This window comes from Phocoena phocoena, chromosome X (genome assembly GCF_963924675.1).
Source record: "Phocoena phocoena chromosome X, mPhoPho1.1, whole genome shotgun sequence".
In the NCBI taxonomy this organism is placed as follows: domain Eukaryota; kingdom Metazoa; phylum Chordata; class Mammalia; order Artiodactyla; family Phocoenidae; genus Phocoena; species Phocoena phocoena.
Window position 1 is genome coordinate 101904925 of NC_089240.1, and position 22945 is coordinate 101927869.

Below are 22945 nucleotides of genomic sequence, written 5' to 3' on the forward strand. Positions count from 1 at the left end.
TGATGTGGGAGGCAAATTAGTAATAATATATTCATCTTTTTCTGAACTAGAAGACTTCAGCTAGGTTTGGGCATGACTGATAAATGCTCCTTTTGCTCTGAATGAACCCTCCAGTTTGCATCCATCACCACATATTTCCTAAGACAAGAGCTGGTGATCTTTTGATTTCATGAAATATTCTCATTCATAATTGTCATTAATTGAATAGAGCTGGACCTATCCTCTTTTCTCTGGATTTCTCTTACCAGAACATGATTATTCTGCTTTCTTAGGTATATAAGTGAAAAACGGATAAATCGAAGAGATAGAAGAATTACCTTTGATTGAAGGAGGTGGAGGGGCTATAAATACATGTCTAGACATCCCTTTTTTAACTTCCATCTCTGCATCATTAATAACTTCATTAATGAGGGCCCTGTTCAGAAATCTATTATCAACTCTAATCATTTGTGTGTTTGAATCAAGGTCTTCTGCCTTCATTAGTGTCATTAATGCATGTCAGCAAATGATAATGTGGGAGATTCTCACAAATTTATATGCATTCCTAGAGTGGAGACCCAAACCCAGTCAGTATTCTTGCATGACAGCAGCTGTAACAAATGGCCATCCTTCCCAGGAGAAGTGTAAACAGGTCGCTAATTAATGCATTTACCATTAGCCTCTGTTTAGTCTTCAGTCATAGCATATTCATTCATTATGTTGGGACACCAAGTACAATGTTGTTATGGAAATGAGGTATTTGTACAGTCTTCTTAGATCCACATGATGGATTGAGTTATCTACCTGTTTTTCTCTCGGCAGTTTCCCAGATATCAGAGTATACAAATGACCTTGAAGAAGGTCCTTCGGATGTAAATTGCATAATGGGTTGACAGTTTACTTAAATACATGCAGTGAAAATCAATGTGTGTGGGAGGATAAAGTTGGGGGATATTAAAGAGGAAAAGGGAAAATAAATTCTAACTTTTAGGAGATGTGATATAATGGGAGGGAATTGAAATCAAAATTAGAAGTGGAGTGGTACAATGAGAGGTTTGTTGCTGCTGAAAGACTGAAATATAGACTGATGGTCAATCCCTTTCCCTCATATCCACAAAACAATCAACAGTTCTCAAAGGAAGATATAGTTAGGACAAACTTTTCTTTCTTCCAGCTGGCAATTCTGAATTCCCTAAATCCTTAGATAAAAGCTTCAAATAAAGAGTGGGGGCATCAAGGAAGCCTAATCATGCCTTATTTATTGACCATATAGGCTGTATGTTGACCATAAATAGTAGTTCTTATCATAAGCCATCCATTCATTTATTTAACAATATTTATTGAGCAACATTTGGGGCCAGGCACTGTGCTATATATTTGTGATACAAAGATGAAAAAAATTACAGCCCTCCCTTCAAGAAACTCAGGAGATAAACTGACAATACAGTAGGGTTATCATAGGGAACACAAATACTATGATGATTTTATGTCCAGGATGCTATGAGAGCATATAGGAGGGATTCTTCATGGAAAGCTTAGTGATGTTTCACAGAAGAGGTAACATTTGATCCGAGTCTTATAGGATAAGTAGGAATTTTTGAAAAAGGAAAGGAGGAGACATATATGTCAGGTAGAGGTAAAAAGACATTAAACATTATACTGTGTTTATAGAATGGTAAGAAATTCAAGGTGACTGAAGCATTGTCTGCATAGGAGATAGGCTATCAGGAGGAGTGATGGGAGCTGTTAAGCTGCATAAGAAGTAGATGTTGATTAGGAGTATGGGATTAACATATACACACTATATATAAAATAGATAATCAAGGACCTACTGTATAGCACAGGGAACTGTACTCAATATTCTGCAATAACCTATATGGGAAAAGAATCTGAAAAGAATAGATACATGTATCTGTATAACTGAACCACTTTGCTGTACACCTGAAACTAACACAACATTGTAAATCAACTATACTCCAATATAAAACAAAAATTAAAAAAAAAAGTAGGCGACGGCCAGACAGAGTAGAGTCTTATTTGTCATACTAAGAGGTTTTGGACTTTTTCAGGGAATAAAGAGTTAATGGAAGCATGACATAGCTAGGTTGGGTGTTTTATAGATTACCTTGGTGGCAATGTGGAGGATGGGCTGGAGTGGGGAGAGACTGGGGGCAAGGAGAGTGGTCAGGAGCTTGATGAAGTAATCTAAGCAAGTGATAAGGAGGGTCTGAACTAAAACAGGAACATTAAAGAGGGAAAGGAGGTTTGAATTTAAGGGATATTTGAGAAATCCAGTTAACAACACTAGTAACTAAGTAAATGGCAGGGTGGGGGGTAATGAGAATTAAGAGTCAAGGTGTCTTTATGGTTCCTTTTCAGAGATGCTTGAGAGCAATAGTACTATTGTATGTAGTTATCAATGTGAAGATGGAGAAACTGAGGCATGGGGATTTTATAATTCGTCTAAGTCAAGTCAGGATTAATAACTGTCAGGATATTAGGGCCTTTAATAGACCTACTTCTTTCCTAGAAGAGCTGCCTTTTCTAGGGTTATGAGGGAAACTTATTTTTCTTAAGGTTGTAGACCTACATCTCAACTTATAGGTATGAAATGGGAAATGCCTATGTTATTTGGTCTTTTCTGTTATTCTTTTCTTTCAGGAATAGGGCCATTTTTCATGTTTCCTATTTTAGCCACATCTGCCTGATGACCAAACATACAATTAAATCGTGATAGATTCAGCCAATGAAGTGGAAAGAGCAGTGGCTTGGGAGTCAGGGGACATAAAGTCTAATCCTAGTTCTTTCACTAAATAGCTGCTTGAGTTTAGGAGGTCACTTAACCAATCTGAGCCTTAATATTCCCATCTCTAATATAATAATCAAGCCTTAATATTTGGTTTATTTCTGTCTCTATGATTCATTCTGTGATCTGTGTGATGTAATGCTAAATAACTTGCTAGACAAATATTCACCCACCAAATCATCCATCCAAGAAAATAGCCCTGTTGTTTTACTGAAATGACCAAAACATCCAGTGATTTGGGTGACGGCAGTTCAGAGTTGAGGTATTCCATCACTCTGATATAGAAGTCCTCTCCTGGTTTTCAATTCTTAATCCCAATTTCTATCTCCAGATTCAACCTGCTGCCTTTTTCATATTGACTTACTATTAAACACGGGGAGGTTGTTAAGAAGAAATCTGTGGATTGGCCTAGATCCCTGTGCTCCCTCCAATCAGCTGTTCCAGCCAGTAGAAGGGTAAAGAAAGCTGAAATAGTACGAGCTATCCCCTGGCTACTTGTAGGCAAAGACTTGGTGCCATTTTTCCAGTTCCAGACAACTTTATTCCTGTTGTCTCAAGGACAAAAATGATGCCAAACCCTAATTATCCAGGTGCTTTTGAGACAGTTGCTTCCGTCTTTGGGTGTTGGTTTATCTTATCTGTATAAGAAAGATAGTGATACATGTCTGCTCTTTGTTACCCTGACAAGGTTATGATGTTGAAAGAGATCATATGATGAAGAAATGAGAGTTGAAAACAGGAATGGTAAATGGATTTCAATTCCTGTGCCCCTTGGTTCTCTGGGCTCAGTTGGAAAGAGTAACTGCTGTGGGGATAGGGTGGGAAGTTGCTGAGCACAGCTCCTGTAGTAGAACAGGTAAATTATTGGAAGTGAGGAAGTAAGCTTCAGGGGGTCTAGAAGCCCAAAGGCAAAGGGTACTTAGCCTGCTCCCCTTTATCCTCTCCTTCACAAATTGCAGTTCAGTTTAATCACCACTCAGCATTTTGCCCTCAAGAGTCAGGTGCTGTGTGAAAAAGCTAGTTTTGACTGCATAGCTTCCTCTGGTCAATAGGAAAGACTTTCAAAAGGGTTGTTAGAAAAATGAACTACAGTGTTTTTTTTTTGGTGGGGAGGGCACGGGATCCAGTCTATAGAGAACCAGTCAGAGCACTTCTTACCCTTTGGCTCAGAGTAAGACAGGGCAGCAAAGGTGTTAGGGATTTGCTGACCCCATAGTGTCCTCATGAGAGAGAGACAAATGTAAGGTGGTAGATGGTGGTTTAGGAAGGAGAACTCCAAAAGGGTTTGCAGGTGAAAAACCATACCTGTTTGACCCTAGGGCATAAAGGCTGAATGCATGGGGCCTGCAAAGTCTGAGGATCAGTCTACACAGGAAAGCACACTTTCAGGACAGTGAGGGGAGAAGGGTTTTTTGAAAAACTTTTATTGAAGTATAATATATGTACAGAGAGAGTGTACATGTCATAAGTATATAGCTTGATAAACTTTCACAAACTGAAAACCAGCAAGCAGAGTTACTGTTTTGGATTCATAGAGTGCTCTTTGGGAACCATGCTGAGTCAAGTGACTTAATTCACCCTAGCATCCCCCACTGTGGAGTTCTATGGCTGGTCTTTGAGTGTTAAGGTGTTACACAGTTGAAACTAAAGTGGGATTTTGTATCTAAGTAGGAATTGATTTATGTGTGTATTTGCCCCCCTACTCTGTGAGACCAAGAACTTGTTTCATTCACTGCTTAGAAATTTTTCTGCCATGTAATAGATACTCAGTAAAAATAAATAAATAAATAAAGTGGGATTTGGTGTCAGGAAACCAGGGTCCAGATTCTGGACCCACTACAATGTTGCTTTGTGACCTCGGGCAAGTCTTTTTCACTTCTCAGGGTCTTAATTTCCTTATTTTGTATAAAACAGTCAATGACAATTCCTATATTATCCAGGAGGTCAAATGTAGTTACAGTTGTGAAAGCACCTTTTAAAAATTTAAAGTGTCATTTCCCCAGTGCCTAGCATAGTACCTGCCACGTAGTAGCAGGTACTTATGCTACTTATATGAGTAGCATATAAGAAGTCTCAAAAATGTTTGCCAAACATTTTTGCCAAAATGTTTGTGCCAAAGGATTCAACACAGTGTACACCTAAGGCTGTCTTTAAGGTAATTTCCCTCAAGAACATTAAGGTCAATTCAATCACCCTGGATCTTTCAGCTTTAGAGTCCTCTTTGCTTAAAGGGGAGAAAATTTATTCAGTGGGAATAATAATAAAAGCACAACAAGGCAAGATCATAGAATCCCATGGTGTTATGGTAGGACTATAGTTTGAGATGGCTGGACATGTTTTTCTTTTTACTTTATAGTATTCCCCTGTGGCCCCTGATGCTTATCTGTAATACCTTGTAGTATAATGTTTAGATAGTTGCTAGACCCCGCTGTCTCCATGGAGACAAGGGTAGATTTGTGAGTGTGCTGGTCGTTCCAAGTGACTAACCACAGCAGACAGTTTAGCCAACATTTTCTCTCTCTCTCTTTTTTTTTTTTTTTGCAGTTCAGAAGTCTTGAAAAAGCCTACTGGACTGCATGACTTGTATGGAATTCACTTTGTAAAATATCTTCCTTCCTGAATTTAGTTTACTTTGCCTTAGGGAGAGTGCAATTTGTTTATAGGAATTATAGCTTCTTGCCTGGAAATACTCTCTTGGTAAAATGAAGCTATTTGCATATAGGAGGATTTCTAAGCCTCACTGCCCCTCCAAGCTCCTCCAAGAAGATGTTCAGTAGAACAAAGGCAAATGAGAAATGTGCTTGACTAAGAATTGCCCCAGTATGCAAGCTACTCTGGAGCCTGGAAAGTCTTTCCCTCATTAGAGTAAAGCAATGAACCAAAGCCATAGTCCCCCATGGGTTCTCCATCTAGCTGAGCTTATTCTGTCCACGAGAAAGTGGCCTACTTATGATGGTGGTTGACAGCACCAAAGCAAGAGAGAGAATGTAGGACAATTTCTCTCTATGACAAATCCCTCTGAAAGTGGGAAGCTGACAGCAGGTGATGCCATCAAAACAGCCTTTGGCTTTCAAAGGTAGCCCTTCATCTCCTGGCCCAATACCTTCTCTTTCCCTTCTCCCAGGCTTCCCTTCATATTTTCACAAGAAGCAGAACAAGTATGGCTCTGTCGGATCCCAGTTACCCTTGCCTTGAGCTTGAATATAGGCAGGCTGAGTTTGGGAGAGTGAAGTTCAAGGGTCTGGGAGCTTTGGTAAAAATTTTTAATAGAGTCAAAGCTCTAATATTAATCCCAGTAATTTCAAATTTGTAATAACTCAGAGGGCTGGCTTGAGAGTTACCTTTGTTCAGCAATGTATTAAAAAAACTTTATTATGGAAACTGTTAAATATGTGCAAAAATAGTGAGAATAGTATAATGAACCTCCATGTGCCCATCACCCAGCTTCAACATTTATTACCATTTTGCCCATATTAGCAAAATGTTTCTTCATGCAGAGTTTCATCTTGGTTTCATATAGGACTGTTTAATGCCCTTAAGACTTTAAACTATCTTAAGAAACTGTAAATACTGTAGTATTTACATAGCAGTAACTGATCTATCAATTACAAGTAATTCCTAATTGTTCATTAGATAGGTCTCTTGGGGTCATTCTGGAACAACACTTCCTTAAAGCATTTTGAGTCCAGCTCAAGTTGTTTTTCTTTGAGAGTAATAAAACTGCGTTTCTTTTAAATGTTCCTATTTGGATTTCCCCCTGGTTCACACTGACCTTATCCTTACCATCTTCCCTAGGTAATAGCAATTACCAAAGAGGGCTGATAAATTTAAGGAAGAAGGTGTTTGCAGCCCTGAGTTTTGTGTAATAGCTGAGCTCTTCCTGTGGAGGCACAAAATCACTTAAGGCCAGCATTTCAGGCTGGATCACAGGAGGCCATTGGCTTGTTTGTCCATGAATAAACAAAGAGGATTATGAATGGGACCTAAATGAGATAGTGATTGTCCATTAGCCCTCCGAGAAAGGACTGAGTCAGGCTGTCCAAAGGGCATAAAATCAATCTGGGTTTGTTGGAGTGGATGATTCACTTCCAAGCTGCTTAGAGGAACAACATTATTATTTCTCTGCCATCAGCCAGGCTTATTATGCTTTGTGTGAAGCAAGACTATTATGCTTGAAAGCACTTGAAAGTGCTTGAAGCTTTCCAAGCTCCTAAAAATGCATATACAACCTGGTATAAGTGCTTGGTCTATCTGAGAGCTATTAACTCTGCCTATAGAAGAGAAAATGTCACCTCCCATCTTTTGCTTCATTAGCAAAGTGGCAGAAATAAACTAGGCAAACAAAGCATTTTATCAATTCATTTGACTTTTCCAGAGTTCCACTCTCTCTGGCTATCATAGGCTGCTGTATCACATTTCTAATAGAGTCAGTTTCCCTAAGCCTGCATAAACAATGAGAGAACTGTGGTGTTCCCCTGTCCCTCTTGAAGGAGGAACTTTGGGTTATTCATAATACTTGACTGTGAAACCCATCTACAAATCTCAGGGGGAAAGTCTGCTGCCCATGGGCCCTGGGTATGATGGGATATATAATTGGTGCCTCTGGGGTCTGAGTTAGTGCAGCTGCAAATCAATTAAGCTCAACACTTTCAAAACCATTTTCTCTCATGCAGGTGAAAAAGAATCCCAAATGTGATGTGACTTTGAAGGAAAAAACATCTGTGTAAATTGGGTCTTGGAGGGTCCTCTAAGACCATTGTTTTGTGGAGATAAATTATTCTGTCATTGCTCCCTACCCTCTCATCCTTTCCCTTGTTTGGTACTGGCTGAATGTGGAAATAAGACAAGGCTATCAATCAGAGACATGTAATTCCCTTCTGTTTGAATGTGTAAGTCTTGAGATAAGAGCAATACTCAACTGGAATGCTTGCAGGTTTCTTTCTTTCATTTTTTTTTCTTTGAAAGAGTTTGACTAGTAATGACTGTTGGATTCAAAGCCATGTTTTACAGCATCTCTCTGTTCAGATTTCTTTTTTTCTTTCTTTCTTTTTTTTTTTTGATAAGTAAGAAGTGGACTTATTTAGACAGAAACACACTCCACAGACAGAGTGTGGGCCCTCTCAGAAGGCGAGAGGCCCAGAAATGTGGCGTGGTAAGTTTTTATGGGCTGGGTAATTCCATATGCTAATGAGTGGGAGGATTATTCCAACTATTTCAGGGAAGGGGTGGGAATTTCCAGGAATTGGACCACTGCCCACTTTTTGGCCTTTTATGGTTAGCCTCTGAACTGTCATGGCACCTGTGGGTGTGTCATTTAGCATATGCTAATGTATTACAACGAGCATATAATGAGGCTCAAGGTCTACTGGAAGTCGAATCTTCTGCTATCTTGGACCTAGTTGGTTCTAACCAGTTTTTGTCGTGTCCTATGGCTATGTCATTCTTTTAAAGGTTGTGCCCTGCCCCCTTCCCTCCTGTTTCATTCCCCCCTCAGAGATTTTACTCCCATATTCTTATGGGAGGCAGAGGGGTGAAAGTCCATCTTCTGTAACTGCTTCCAGGCTGAGTAGGGGCATAGACCCTGCTTGTCCGGGAGCAAATATGTGGATGCCTGATCTAGGGGCCCCTGGGGCATGACAGCTCCTTGTTTCAAGTCGGTATGGGCTGGAATCCTTGCATGGCCATCATCTTGACGTGGAACTGTTGTATGTTCAGATTTCTTGATGGGCTTCATCATTTTGATGTGGCAATTGTTCCCCATCTTCAAAGGATATTTTTAGGTACCTAGGCCCAGACACTTCTTATTTCAGGGACTGGAAAGGGAGGGGGAAAACATATTGGGAATGTGATGGTCCTGAGCTTTTATTTTTCAGGTCTGAGATTCTCTTCTACTTCCTTCTCTCCATTTTCTGACAACCTCCAAAGGGTGGCTGAGACCCACGGGAGGAGGATCAGGCCAGGCCTCATTCCTGTACTTCTTTGTTTGCCCATGTCAAGTGCTGTCTGTGGCCCACAGGGTGCCTTCTACTTCTCCTCCACTGCTGTACAGGATGAATCAACATTTCCCCATCCATCCCATCACATGACACAGCCCCTCTGAAGTGAGAGAGAGTCTTGGGAATTGCACTTGTAAATTTATATTCTGTAACAGCCTCAGTGCATCAGTGTACATTAGCTGATGTATGGTCTATTGGTGGTGGTGGAAGAATACCCCTAAAGGAAGGGATGTTTCTTTTAACATCAGGGCCTCTCTCATTCTTTACATATTGTGCTTCAGTATAAATTAATAGGGTTGTTCCCAAAGAGAGCAATCCAACACAATTGTCTTGTTTTTCCTCCAAGCTGGAGGTAGGTATTGGTATTTGTTTATGTTGGGGGTGTGGGATGAGGGAGGAATGTAAGGAAATCTGGAAGTTCCTTTAATGAAATCCAACCCATTTATTTTCCAGGGTTAGTACTGGAGGGAGGATTTCCATGTGGGGTGGGCCACCTGGGTCTTAACACCCTCAATTTTCTTTCTCTTAGGAGAGCTTTTACTCTCTTAGGATCTCTCTTGTTCCTACATTGACCTGAATCTTAGGTTCTCAAAAGTGGTTCAGAAGCCTGGATTGCAGTTTCAGTGCTCTCATTAACTACCCATTAGGCCTTGGGTAGCTTCCTTTTCCTCAGATGAGCAATCTGTAAAATTAAGGGGTTGACATAGATTCCAGATCTCTAAGATTCCTCCAAGCTTTCTGGCTCTGGCTCTCTGGTTCTAAATTCATGAGTCTTCTGATTATGTCCCATGGAGGGCATCACTGAGTCCCCAGAGACTGGTGCAACAGGTATTCTGTATCATTCATGCAAACAGTAAGGCCTTTTGAGCTTGTTTTCTCTATTTTGGGGTTTTAAGATATAATAAGCAGAACTAATTATTTCAGGTCCCTAACTGTAAACTTAGTTTCCTAAATGAAGAACAAACAACCAAGTTTTGGAGGAAAAGGGGAAAAGCACTGGGGCCTAATAGTGTGAATCTGATTCCTTGGGGAATGGCATCCCAAGGGAAATGTCTAAACCCAGCACTGAAATGAACAGCAGCTCAGAAATCACTGTGCTTTCCTTCTGGGACTGAATGGCTTTACCTCCAGGAAGTCCTGGGAAGAGGGAGTCCTCATCTTGGGCACATCAGGGTGTTACCCCGTGAAACCATTGTTCTGCCGTAGTAGCTGTGGAGTAAGTGGAATTGCGTTGGGAAAGACAGGCTAGGAAACATTGAGTGAGCGGCACCTTCCTTTGTGCTTCCACAGCACACTTTATGTTCAACCTTTTTCCTTGGTGTTATTGGGTGGATATGTCTCCCTTGAGTCCCTCATGAGCTCCTAGAGTTCCTAGAACGTGAGTGAGTGTCGCAGGCACCTCTGTAACTCCAGCATCCCACACAGGACCTGGCACACGGTGGGTGTTCAATGAGTCTCTTCTGAAACATTTACTCTGATTTGGCAAGCTGGCATCCCATGGCTCCCACAGCACCCTGCCCTGCCTTTCATCTGTGAGAGTACTGATCACACTGTATTCTAGGTGCCAACTGAACTGACTTACATCTCTGCTCCACTACCTTGAGGAGATATTATATATCACTTTGGTTCATATCCATTGGACAAAAACCAATCATATGAATACAGCTAACTATAGGGGATATAGTAAATATGGTCTAGATGTATGCCCAGGAAGAAAAGGAAACGTATTTTCATGAGCACATAATATTTATAACAAGTACCTCCAGGGAGACCACTAGAAAGCTAAACCATTCCTTCTATACCTGTCTTATTCTACTGGTGCAACAGAGCCACTGGGGAACAGATACTTTGTTTCCCACTTCTGTCATCTTTTGAGATGTGCCCTTAGCTCTCAGGTGCAAGGAGCTAGACCCTAACCTGATTGATTGTGATTATTGATCCAGAAGTCAAGAATCATTCACTGAATGCCATCTTAGGGAATGATAAATCCCTAAATGAAATTATGCCACCTGCAGTTTTCCCTTTACCTTTTCCTCACAGGTTTGCCTAGAGGTGAGGAAACTGGGATCCCTCTCTGGTTCTTGCTGAAAGGAGACACCTAGATGTGTTCGTAATGATCAGCAAGGCAGAGCCAGGACCTATAGGTGGCATAATCAGAAATGTTTACCAAGCGATTAATATGTGCCAACTACTTGCTGGTAGCTGGGTACCAGCTCTATAGAGATGAATAAAATGGTCAGAAACAGCAATGAGATATCCTTTTTCTCTGATAGAATTTGCAAAATTTAAAAGGTTGACAGCAGCAAGTGTTGGTAAGGATATAGGGAAATGACAACTCTTGAACAATGCTGATGGGCATCAACATTGGTACAGCTACAAATTCCCATACCCTACAATCCAGCAGTTCTACTTCTAGGTCTCTTTATTAAAGTAACACTTACACATATACACCAAGAGATATGTAATAAAGCATATTTGTTGTGACTTTTTGTACTAGCAAAGTCTTGGAAACAACGTAACTGTTCATCAACAGTGGAATGGTTAAATAAAATGGGGGTACATCTATATAGTGGATTATTATACAGCAATTAAAATGAATTAACCAGATATATGCATCAACATGGATATATTTCAAAACCATTTTGGAATGAAAGAAGGAAATGACGGAATGATGCACACAGCCACATGACATTTGGAATACGATGTTCAAGCCAATACTGTATATTTTATATGGATACAGGTATGTCTCTAAATGTATAAAAAAGACTGGAAGGATACATATCAAACTCATGTTAATATTTGGTTGCCTTTGGAAAGGCAGGGAGGGAATAGAGCTCTGGAAGTGGAGGTCAAGTGGACATTTGGCTTTACCTATAATATTTTATTCTGAAACAGTGGACCATATTCTCATAAATTATTTTTTAAAGGAAATAGAAAAATATTGGAAGCAAAAGTGCCAAAATGTCAATAACGGTTACTTGTGGATGTTAGAAACATAGATGATTGTTGTATTATTTTTGTACTTCTCTGGATGTTTTAAAATTACCACTAACGGGCTTCCCTGGTGGCGCAGTGGTTGAGAGTCCGCCTGCCGATGCAGGGGACGGGGGTTCGTGCCCCGGTCCGGGAAGATCCCACATGCCGCGGAGCGGCTGGGCCCGTGAGCCATGGCCGCTGAGCCTGCGCGTCCCGAGCCTGTGCTCCGCAACGGGAAAGGCCACAGCAGTGAGAGCCCCGCGTACCGCAAAAAAAAAAAAAAAAAAAAAAAAAATTACCACTAACAACTAGAGAAACAACCACAAAATCCCACTGTCCATGACTTCAAAGAGGTTGCTCTCGAATGGGAGAAGACAGACAGATAAACAAACACATAAACGGGTAGAGTTCAGGGCGCTGAGAGAACAAAGAGGAGAGGCTCCTAACCTACATCTAGGCGTCTAATGAAAGAATCCATGAGAAGAAGCCAATGATTTAAGCCTTGAAGATCAAGCATGAGCTTTCTAAGTCAAGAAGCTGCATCCTGTGACTTTCCAGGCCAAGGAAAGAGTATAAGCAATGGAGTGGAGATAAAAAGTAGCATAGTGTATGAGGAAACTCCAATTGGTTTTGTTTGTCTTGAGTACAAATTGTCAGGTGGGGCGGGGGGTGTGGTTGGAGATGAGGTAATATAGTTACATAAGGTAGGTACTATTATTACTTCTATTTTAGAGAAAGAAAACAGAAGACTTACTGAGAGGGTCAGGTCTGTTATCTGGGCAGCAAAATACTTTTTTGATGGATTACTTGAGATCTAGTTGTGGGGATGAGTTTGCAAAAAGCTAGTGATTCCCAAATGTTGGTAAGCATCAAAGTCACCTGGGGGAGCTTAATAACATATAGGATCCTGGACTCCAACCTATAGATTCTGATTTAACAGATCTGGGGTGGAACCCAGAAATCTGTAGGTTTAATATTCATCTCCAGGTGATTCTGATGTAGGTGAGCCTGGGATCACACTTTGAATAATCCCCACACTATTGCCTTTCTTCCTTGAGAATGTTGGACCACTGGTGTCCATTTTAAGCATAGCCACCTAGGGGCAAGGCAAAGCTCTAACTGCTCATTACAAGAATTGGCCTTATTACCTTGGGACTCTGTTTCACTTAGATAACCAGTCACTGACATAAATGATAAAAGCCCACCTTCAAAAACCATAGAGTGAACCAGGGGCCTTTAGTTTCTCACCTGAAGTCTTCCAGCTCCTAGAACTCATTAGATCCAGAGCTGAGCACTTGGTGTATGCTTAGTATAAACCCTGCTGGGTGGTCAGTTGATTAGGCTCAGTATGACCATAAGTAAGAGCAATAAATCGTAGGTAAGTCATCAGTTTTGAATTTTACAGTAAGTCCCCTACATACAAATGAGTTCTGTTCTGAGAGCGCATTTGTAAGTTCAATTTGTTCGTAAGTCCAACAAAGTTAGCCTAGGTACCCAACTAACACAATCAGCTATATAGTACTGTACTGTAATAGGTTTATAATTCTTTTCACACAAATAATACATAAAAACTGGGACTTCCTTGGTGGTGCAGTGGTTAAGAATCCACCTGCTACATATATGCAATGGAATATTACTCAGCCATAAAAAGAAACAAAATTGAGTTATTTTTAGTGAGGTGGATGGATCTAGAGACTGTCATACAGAGTGAAGTAAGTCAGGAAGAGAAAAACAAATACTGTATGCTAACACATATATATATGGAATCTAAAAATAAAAAAAGGTTCTGAAGAACCTAGGGGCAGGACAGGAATAAAGATGCAGACATAGAGAATGGACTTGAGGACACGGGGAGGGAGAAGGGTAAGATGGGACGAAGTGAGAGAGTGGCATGGACATATATACACTACCAAATGTAAAATAGATAGCTAGTGAGAAGCAGCCACATAGCACAGGGAGATCAGCTGGGTGCTTTGTGACCACCTAGAGGGGTGGGATAGGGAGGGTGGGAGGGAGACGCAAGAGGGAGGAGATATGGGGATATATGTATACATACAGCTGATTCACTTTGTTATACAGCAGCAACTAACACAACATTGTAAAGCAATTATACTCTAATAAAGATGTAAAAAAAAAAAAAAATCCACCTGCTAATGCAGGGGACATGGGTTCGATCCCTGGTCTGGGAAGATCCCACATGCCGTGGAGCAACTAAGCCCGTGCACCACAACTACTGAGCCTGCGCTCTAGAGCCCGTGTGCCACAACTGCTGAAGCCCAAGAGCCACAACTACTGAGCCTGCATGCCACAACTACTGAAGCCCGTGCTCCTAGAGCCTGTGCTCCACAACAAGAGAAGCCACTGCAATTTATTTTTTGTGTTTGTTTGTTTTTTATGTAGTTTTTAGTGCTTTTTTTAAAAAATTAATTTTTTTGGCTGCGTTGGGTCTTCGTTGCTGCGCATGGGCTTTCTCTTGTGGCAAGCGGGGGCTACTCTTCGTTGTGGTGTGCAGGCTTCTCATTGCAGTGGCTTCTCTTGTTGAGGAGCATGGGCTCTAGGAGTGCGGGCTTCAGTAGTTGTGGCATGCGGGCTCAGTAGTTGTGGCTCATGGGCTTCAGCAGTTTTGGCACACGGGCTCTAGAGCGCAGGCTCAGTAGTGTGGCACACGGGCTTAGTTGCTGCGTGGTATGTGAGATCTTCCTGGACCAGGAATTGAACCCATGTCCCCTGCATTGGCAAGTGAATTCTTAACCACTGCACCACAAAGGAAGTCCCCCCAACCCCCAAGATCCTTTTAATAGTTCTTTTGTCAAAATAATATCTTCCTCCTGCTACTGAGATTATATCTCTTCACGCTTTCCAGTCTTTTGTAAGTTGTGTCCTTTTCAGACCAAAATGTGTTCATAAGCTCCATTTGTATAACATCCATGTGACTTGAAGTAAAAGATCCAAACAACTCATGTATTTTTGTGTCTGTTTCTCCTCCCCTTTGGAGTCAACTTCTTTTTTTTTAAATATTTGTTTATTAATTTATTTGGCTGTGTCAGGTCTTCGTTGTGGCACGTGGGATCTTTGGTTGCGGCATGCAAGATCTTTTTGTTGCGGCATGCAAACTCTTAGTTGTGACGTGTGAGATCTAGTTCGCTGACCAGGGATCGAACCCGGGCTTTCTGCATTGGGAGTGCAGAGTCTTAGCCACTGGACCACCAGGGAAGTCCCTAGAGTCAACTTCTTTACTTTTTCTTTCCTTCTTTAACAGATTTTCTTCATTGTAGACATATTCTATGTGGATTAGGAAGAAACATTAGTATGGGCATTAAAAATGTAGTCATTACAAACTTCCTGTTATAAAATAATTAAGTCTCGGGGATGTAATGCACAGCATGGTGACCAAAGTTAATCGTACTGTATTGCATTTTGGAAGTTACTAAGAGAGTAGATCGTAAAAGTCCTCATCACAAGAAAACAAATTTTTTTGCAACTATGTATGGTGATGGCTGTTAACTAGACATATTGTGGTCATCATTTTGCAATATATAAAACATTGAATCATGTTGTACACCTAAAACTAATATAATGATATATGTCAATTGTACCTCAATAAAAACTTATGGAGTTGTGAAGGTGGTAGGACCTAAAGATATCCTCTGACACAGCCCCTACATTCAGGCAGGTAAATATTTAATCTACTTGAATAAGTAGTTATCTCATCTCTTCTTCAAGACTATTTTGATAGTTTAGTCACATTTTTTCTCCACAGTCAAGATGTTCTTCCTTATGCCCAACCATGAGTTTTCTTACAAAAAGAGAATTAATGGTGGCCTTCCCTTTTATCTCCCAGACAATGATGTATGTATGAGTATTGTATGCCTTGACATTAAACTTTGAAATTGCTCTGAGATTCCCATGCATTATAAGCTGTAGACACCTCAGCAATCTCTCAGGTTTCTATTCTTTTGGTTCCTGACCTTCATCTTTCACTTCTCTTTCCAGTCCTGTTCCTGCCCTTTGAACCCTTGAGGCATGTTTTAGACTTGTATGAATCTACATACCAAAGTCTGGGAGCCCTTGTTACAGCTTCAGGTCTTATATGGTATGGATAAGATCATGAATATCATCATCACCAACATTTACTGAGCACTTATTATGTGTCAGGCATTGTTCCAGGATCTTTATGTTTATTTATTTATTTATTTTTAATTTTTAAAATTGAAGTATAGTTGACATACAATGTTATATTAGTTTCCAGGTGTACAACATAGTGATTTACTTATATACATTACAAATTGATTACCACAATACTCTAGTAACCATCTGTCACCATACAAAATTATTGCAATATTATTGACTATATTTCCTATGCTGTACATTACATCCTTATGACTTACTTATTTTATAACTGGAAGTTTGTACCTCTTGATCCCCTTCACCTATTTCACCCAACCCCCAACCCCTTCCCTTCTGGTGACTACCAGTTTGCTCTCTATATCTATGAGTCTGTTTCTGTTTTCCATTTGTTGTGTTTTTTAGATTCCACATATAAGTGAAATAATTTGGTATTTGTATTTCTCTGGCTTATTTCATTTAGCATAATATTGTATAGGTCCGTCCATGTTGTTGCAAATGGCAAGATTTCATTCTTTTTTATGACTAATATTCCATTGTGTGTGTATGTGTGTGTGTATATGTATATACACACATACCATATCTTCTTTATTCATTTATTGATGGACACTTAGGTTGTTTCCATATCTTGACTATTGTAAATAATGCTATGCAATGAACATAGGGGTTGCATATATATTTTTTTCAAATTAGTTTTTCATATTCTTTGGATAAATACCCAGAAGTGGAATAGCTGAATCATATGGTAGTTATATTCTTAATTTTTTGAGGAATCTCCGCATTGTTTTTTATAGTGGCTGGACCAATTTACATTCCCACCAACAGTGCATGAGGGTTCTCTTTTTCTCTGCATCCTCGCCAACTCTTGTTGTTTCTTGTCTTTTTGATGATAGCCATTCTGACAGGTGTGAGGTGATATCTTTCTGTGGTTTTGATTTGCAATTCCCTGATGATTAGTGATGTTGAGCATATTTCTACATGCTGGTTGGTCATCTGTATGTATCCTGTGGAAAAATGTCTATTCAGATCCTCTGTCCATTTTTAAGTTGGATTGTTTGTTTTTCTGACATTGAGTGGTATGTATTCGTTATATATTTTGGCTATCAACCCTTTATTGGATATATCATTTGCAAATATATTCTCTCATTCAGTAGGTTGCCTTTTAGTTCTGTTGATGGTTTCCTGCACTGTGCAAAAGCTTTTTAGTTTGATATAGTCCCACTTGTTTATTTTGCATTTGTAGCCCTTATCTGAGGAGACAGATCCTAAAAAACATTGCTAAGTCCAATGTCAAAGAGCATACTACCTAGGTTTTCTTCTAGGAGTTTTGTGGTTTTGGGTCTTATATTTAAGCCTTTAATCCATTTTGAGTTTATTTTTGTACATGATGTAAGAAAGTGGTCCAGTTTCATTCTTTTGCATGTAGCTGACAGGACCTTTATGTTTAATCCTATTTACTCCTCACAAAAATTGTATGATATAGGTACTGCTGTTATCCCATTTTATAGAAGGAGAAGTGGAGACTTGGCATGGCCAAGGAACTTGCTCTGTTTCACTCAGTCAGTAAGGTTTAGAGCCAGAATTTGAACTTAGGTCTTATATTTGAGTCTTTGCTTTTAGTCACTATGCTCTACTGTCTCCCTAGAGAGCTTTGGATAGAAGGTATAACTGTTTCATTCTAAAGGTAGAGACACACACACAGGAGACAGAATTAAACATGTCTTTCTGTTTACCAACATGGGCAAAAGGTAAACCAGGTTTATGTGAGGTTGGCATAAATTGTCAGATTTTCTTTTGCTACCTCTTTGGAATCAATTTTCATTGGACCTTGGTGATTAGGACTTTTGACTAAAAGTTCCACAAGACCCTATGAAACCATATATATGCAACCATCTATATGAAAAAAGAGAGTACAACAGTGCTTAAGTGTGGTAACACAGGTTGTATAGGGTTCATATGAAATGTCTCAGTTGTCTCCTAAAGGGATTTTTGAGGTGTGTCTGATAAGTTTTCACAGAATGGCTCCAATGACTTTACTTTTGTGTTAAAGCAGAGGTTCTCTCCTTGCTTGCATTTTGTGCAAATTCTCAAATTTCCCCTCTCCTGACCCTATCTTAGTAGAGCTACAACTTTGCAGTCTCTGCAAGACTCTTGAATCCATAAACTGAAAAGCACTTTGAGATCAACATTCACAAAGATAAGCCATATGCAGGGTCATAAAAACACATCTTGGCAAATTAATTTAAATTACACAAAGTATACTATCTGACTATAGTGAAATTAAACTAGAGATCAATAACAGAAAGATAGCAGGAAAATCCACAATCACTCAGAAATTAAGTAACATATTCCTAAATAATCCATAGGTCAAAGCAGAAACATCATGGAAATTTAGAAAATATTTTCAACTGAATGAAAATGAAAATACAACATATTAAAATTTGTGGCATGTATCTAAAGCAGTACTTAGATGGAAATTTACAGCACTAAATGCTTAAAATAGAAAAGAGAAAATATCTGAAATCAGTAATCTAAGCTTCTACCTTAAGAAACTTGAAAAAGAAGAGCAAATTAAACCCAAAGAAAGCAGAGGAAAGAATAGGGTTCACAAACTGATAAAATTGAAAACAGAAAGTCAACAGAGAAAAATCAATAAAACCCAAAGCTGTTTCTTTTAAGATTCATAAAATTGATTAACCTCTAGCATGAATGATAAAGAAAAGGAGAGAAACACAAATGACTTAACATTAGGAATGAAAGAGGGGGTTTCACTACAGACCACGTAGACAATAAAAGGACAAAAGGTGCATAATATAAATAACTATGTTATTCTAAATTCAACAATTTAGATGATATGGACCAATTTCTCAAAAATCACAAATCACCAAATTAACCCAAGAAGAAACAGATAACTCGAATAGATCTATAGATATTAAATAAATTGAATCTGTAATTAAAAGCCTTTTGAAAAAGAAAACTCAAGATCTGGATAGTTTCACTGGAGGTTTCTACCAACCATTTAACAAAGAAATGACACCAATCTCTACACAATCTGCTCCAGAAAATAGAAGAGGAAATACCTCCCAACATATTTTATGAGGCCAGTATTATCCTGATATCCAAACCAGATATAGATATTATAAGAAAACTACTGATTAGTATTCCCCATGAACATAGATGTAAAAGTCCTCAACAAAATATTAGCAAATTAAATTTAGCAATATAAAAAGAGTAATACAGCATGACCAAGTGGGGTTATTCCAGGAATGCAGGACTGGTTCAATATTCAAAAATCAATCAATATAATCCACCATATCTACAGTCTAAAGAAGAGAACCCACATAAGCTTATCAATTGATCTTCTTTTTTTCTTAACAAAATCCAGCATCCATTCGTGATAAAAACTCTCAGCTGATTAGGAATACAGGGAACTTCCTCAATTTGATAAAAGGTATCTACAAAAACCCTACAGCTAACATCATACTTAATGGTAAAAGATCAAATGCTTTCCTCCTAAGAGTGAGAACAAAGCATGGATTTCTACTCTCACCACTCCTATTCATCCCTATACTATACTGGAAGTTCTGGCTAGTACAGTAAGAAAAGAAAAAGATGTAGAAGGCATTCAGATTAAAAAGGAGGCAATAAAAATTTTCCTATTTGCAAACATGATTTTCTGTGTAGAAAAACGTTAACAAGTTGACAATAAACCTTCTAAACTAGTAACAGACTTTAGTAAAGTCACAGGATACAATGTTGACACACAAAAATCAATTGTATTTGTGTATATCAGCATTGAATAATTAGAAACCAAAATTTAAAAAATATAATACCATTTCTAATAGCTCCAAAATGAAATAATTTTATATAAATCTAATAAAACATGTATAGGGTCTATATGCTACAGTCTACAAACTGCTGATTAAAGAAATAAAAGAAGACCTAAATAAATGGAGAGATTGACCATTCTCATGTATTAGAAGACTAAACATAGTTAATTTGTCAATTCTACCCAAACCCAGCAGTATTTTTGTGTATATATACAAGCTGATTCTAAAATTATATAGAAAGCAAAGGAAACGTTGTAACCAATTTTCAAAATAAAGAACAAAGCTGGATAAATCGTACTACTCAGTTTTAAGATTTACTATGAGCAGTTCTCAGCAGTTTGATTATGGTGTGCCTGCGCATAGATTTCTTTGGATTTATCTTGTTTACGATTTGCTGAGCTTCTTGAATCTGTAGGTTTATATCTTTTGCTAAATTTTGGAAGTTTCCAGCCATTATTTCTTTAGACATTTGTTCTGCACCATACTGTACTATTGAGTCCATCTAGTGAGTTTTAAAAACTTTTTTACTTTTGTATTTTTCAGTTCTATAATTTCTATTTTTCTTTACATTTTCTATTTTTTCCAAGATGCTCTATAGTTCCATTCATTTCAAAATCTGTCTTTTCTCATGCAAGTTGAGATTTTCCTAATTCTTCATATGCTGAGTATTTTTGAATTCTATCTTGCGCATTTTGAATATTATGAGCCTCTGGGTCTTGTTTAAATCCATGGAGAAAGTTGATGTCTTTGTTTTAGCAGGCAATCTACTCAGTTGGGTTTGGGCTGCAAGTTCTGACCAGATTTCTGTGGATTTTGCTTTCAGTGTTAGATCCATTTTTCAAAGCCTTTGCAATGCTGTTTATATCTATCCTGCCCAGTGGCCAGTATGGGACTTGGGCAGTGGTCTATCCTGGAGTTCAGTTTTCAGAATCTTTGCTATGCACTTTTGGGTCAGATCCAATATGGACACCTTAGTGGTGAGCCCAGAAATTTATAAACAACAGGTTTTGGGGCCAGGCCATTTTGCCAAGCTCCTCTTTCTCTGCTGTATCCCTGGTACTTTCTGGTTCTTTGAGACTTCCCTCTTGGTCCTCTGGCCAGAAAATTGGCCTTTGTTACTCCAGTCTTTTGTGCACTTCCCATAGTTGTGCTCACATCTGGGGCCAGGTGATGGGAGGACAGAGAGAAAAAAAAAACAGTGGGGTTTTCCCCACTCTCTGGGGACCACTGCTTCGTTGAACTTCCCTCTGTGTTTAGCTGCCTTTGGGCCCCCACTGCTGCCTTCTTTATGGAATTGCCTGGGGGCTTGGCTATGAGAGAACACAGAAAAGAAAAGGGAAGAGAGAAAGAAGAAAAAAAAACAGAATAGGAAAAGGGAATTTCTTCCATTCTGTCCAGGTGTTAGGAGACTCATTTCCCATGCCTTGAACCCGAATTAGAGGGCTTGGAATTCTCTCTGTCCTGACCTGGTGCCCAATTCTGGATTTTGGGTTTAGGTCAGAGGGTACTAGTGGAAAAATGGGAAACCCAGCACTGGGTCAGTGGTACTTTTGATTGTGGTCTTCTTCTCCAACTGCCTGTTACTTTTTACTTTTTCTTCAGATAGCTGTTTCATGCTTTCTGTTCAGGTTTTATAGCTGCATTTAGTAGAAAAGGCAGGTTGGAATGTGCTTACTCCATCTTACCCAGACCTGGAACCTGTTCACTGCCTTTGGGACTCTTAATAATCTGGTTCCCACATTCTTTTCCAGTCCTCAAAAAGCTGATTTTGAAGTGCCTCTACCCTTGTGGGTCACATGGCCTGGCTAGTTTGCTCAGGGAAGTGAGCAGAGAGCCTCTAGTTGGGATATTTGTTGAAAGCAGCTTTTAAACCTGTGTCGAGATTAGACTAAAAGGGGTTCCATATTCTCTACAGAGTGTGTATTGGGTAGCTGATGTAAGAAAAATGGGAAAGTACATTTCTCCCTTACCTGTGAAATAGACATAATGAGATTCAAAAATACCAGACTTATAAATATGAATAGGGTCAATGTCCTCTCTCACATAACTGGGAAATTCCATTTTGTAATTATCAACCTCCATTGCAGAAACAGTGTCATTATTGGATTTCCCACCCTTCTAATCAGGGGAATACAGACTTTGGGGTAGAGATAACAATAAATTCAAAGTTAATTAATTGCCTCTGAACAAGGGGACCTGCCACCTTCCTCCCCTTGAGTCATCTCAGCAACCCCCTGTGTGGGTCATGGAGTGGCCAATGGCACTAGAAGCCCCCATGCTGAGATGAACTTTGTAGCTGATTTGAAAACTTGATATGGACACAAAAGGTCGTATGCCATCTACACTTTCAGCCTGCCTGGTGTTGCCTGAATATAGAATTCTAGAGTCATTTGTCCAAGCTGAAAGGGCTCATAGGGATCCTCAGATCCACAGAGAACCTTAGATTGGGGTCCCATCCCTTTATTATACGAATGGAAGAAGTGACCTGTTGAAGGTCATATGAAAGGCAGTGGCAGCTCTGAGCATAAAACACTTTCTTCTGACCTCCTGTATGTCCTTTGCTCTTTCTATTACACTTTCCAAAGACCTTAAGGTGAAACCAAGTGCTGTAAGAGTGTGTGACCTCTGGAGTGATGGGTGATCAGTCAGTAGCAAGAGCAGATAGTGGCCTAGGCTTAGGACTTCGCAACATTGAGGAGAATCCCATCACTCTTCAGATGAGAAAGATGACAGAGGGTGTCAAGCTGTAATAATTCTCATGGCCCCTGAGTAAGATAGGAAATTGTTGTTCCTGTTTAAGGAGGAAACTGAGGCTCAGTTTTCTCAGTTGCATTGAGGTCCAAGACATAGAATAAAATGCAAAGTCTGAGTTAGAACTTGACTCTCGTATTTCCTTCATGCTCATTTCTGATTCTTATGGTGAGGTCAGGTTTTATTAAAAGAACCAAATACCACAGCTGGTCATAACCAGGGTAAAAAAAAAATAGTTTTATGGACCCTTCTACTATACACAATGTTATTCCTAATTTGTTTAATAAACACAAGTCAAATTGCCTCTATGAGCTTTTTTATTGACCTTGTAAGTAATTTTTTGGATCTGTGTGTAGACAAAACTAAAGAGTACGAATGGAGTGAACCTGCCTGATGTTGTTGAAAGAGCATTTAAGGTTTGTGATCCTAGGTGAATCAGTTAATCTCTCTGGGTCTTAGGCTCCCGTCTGCACAATGAGGAT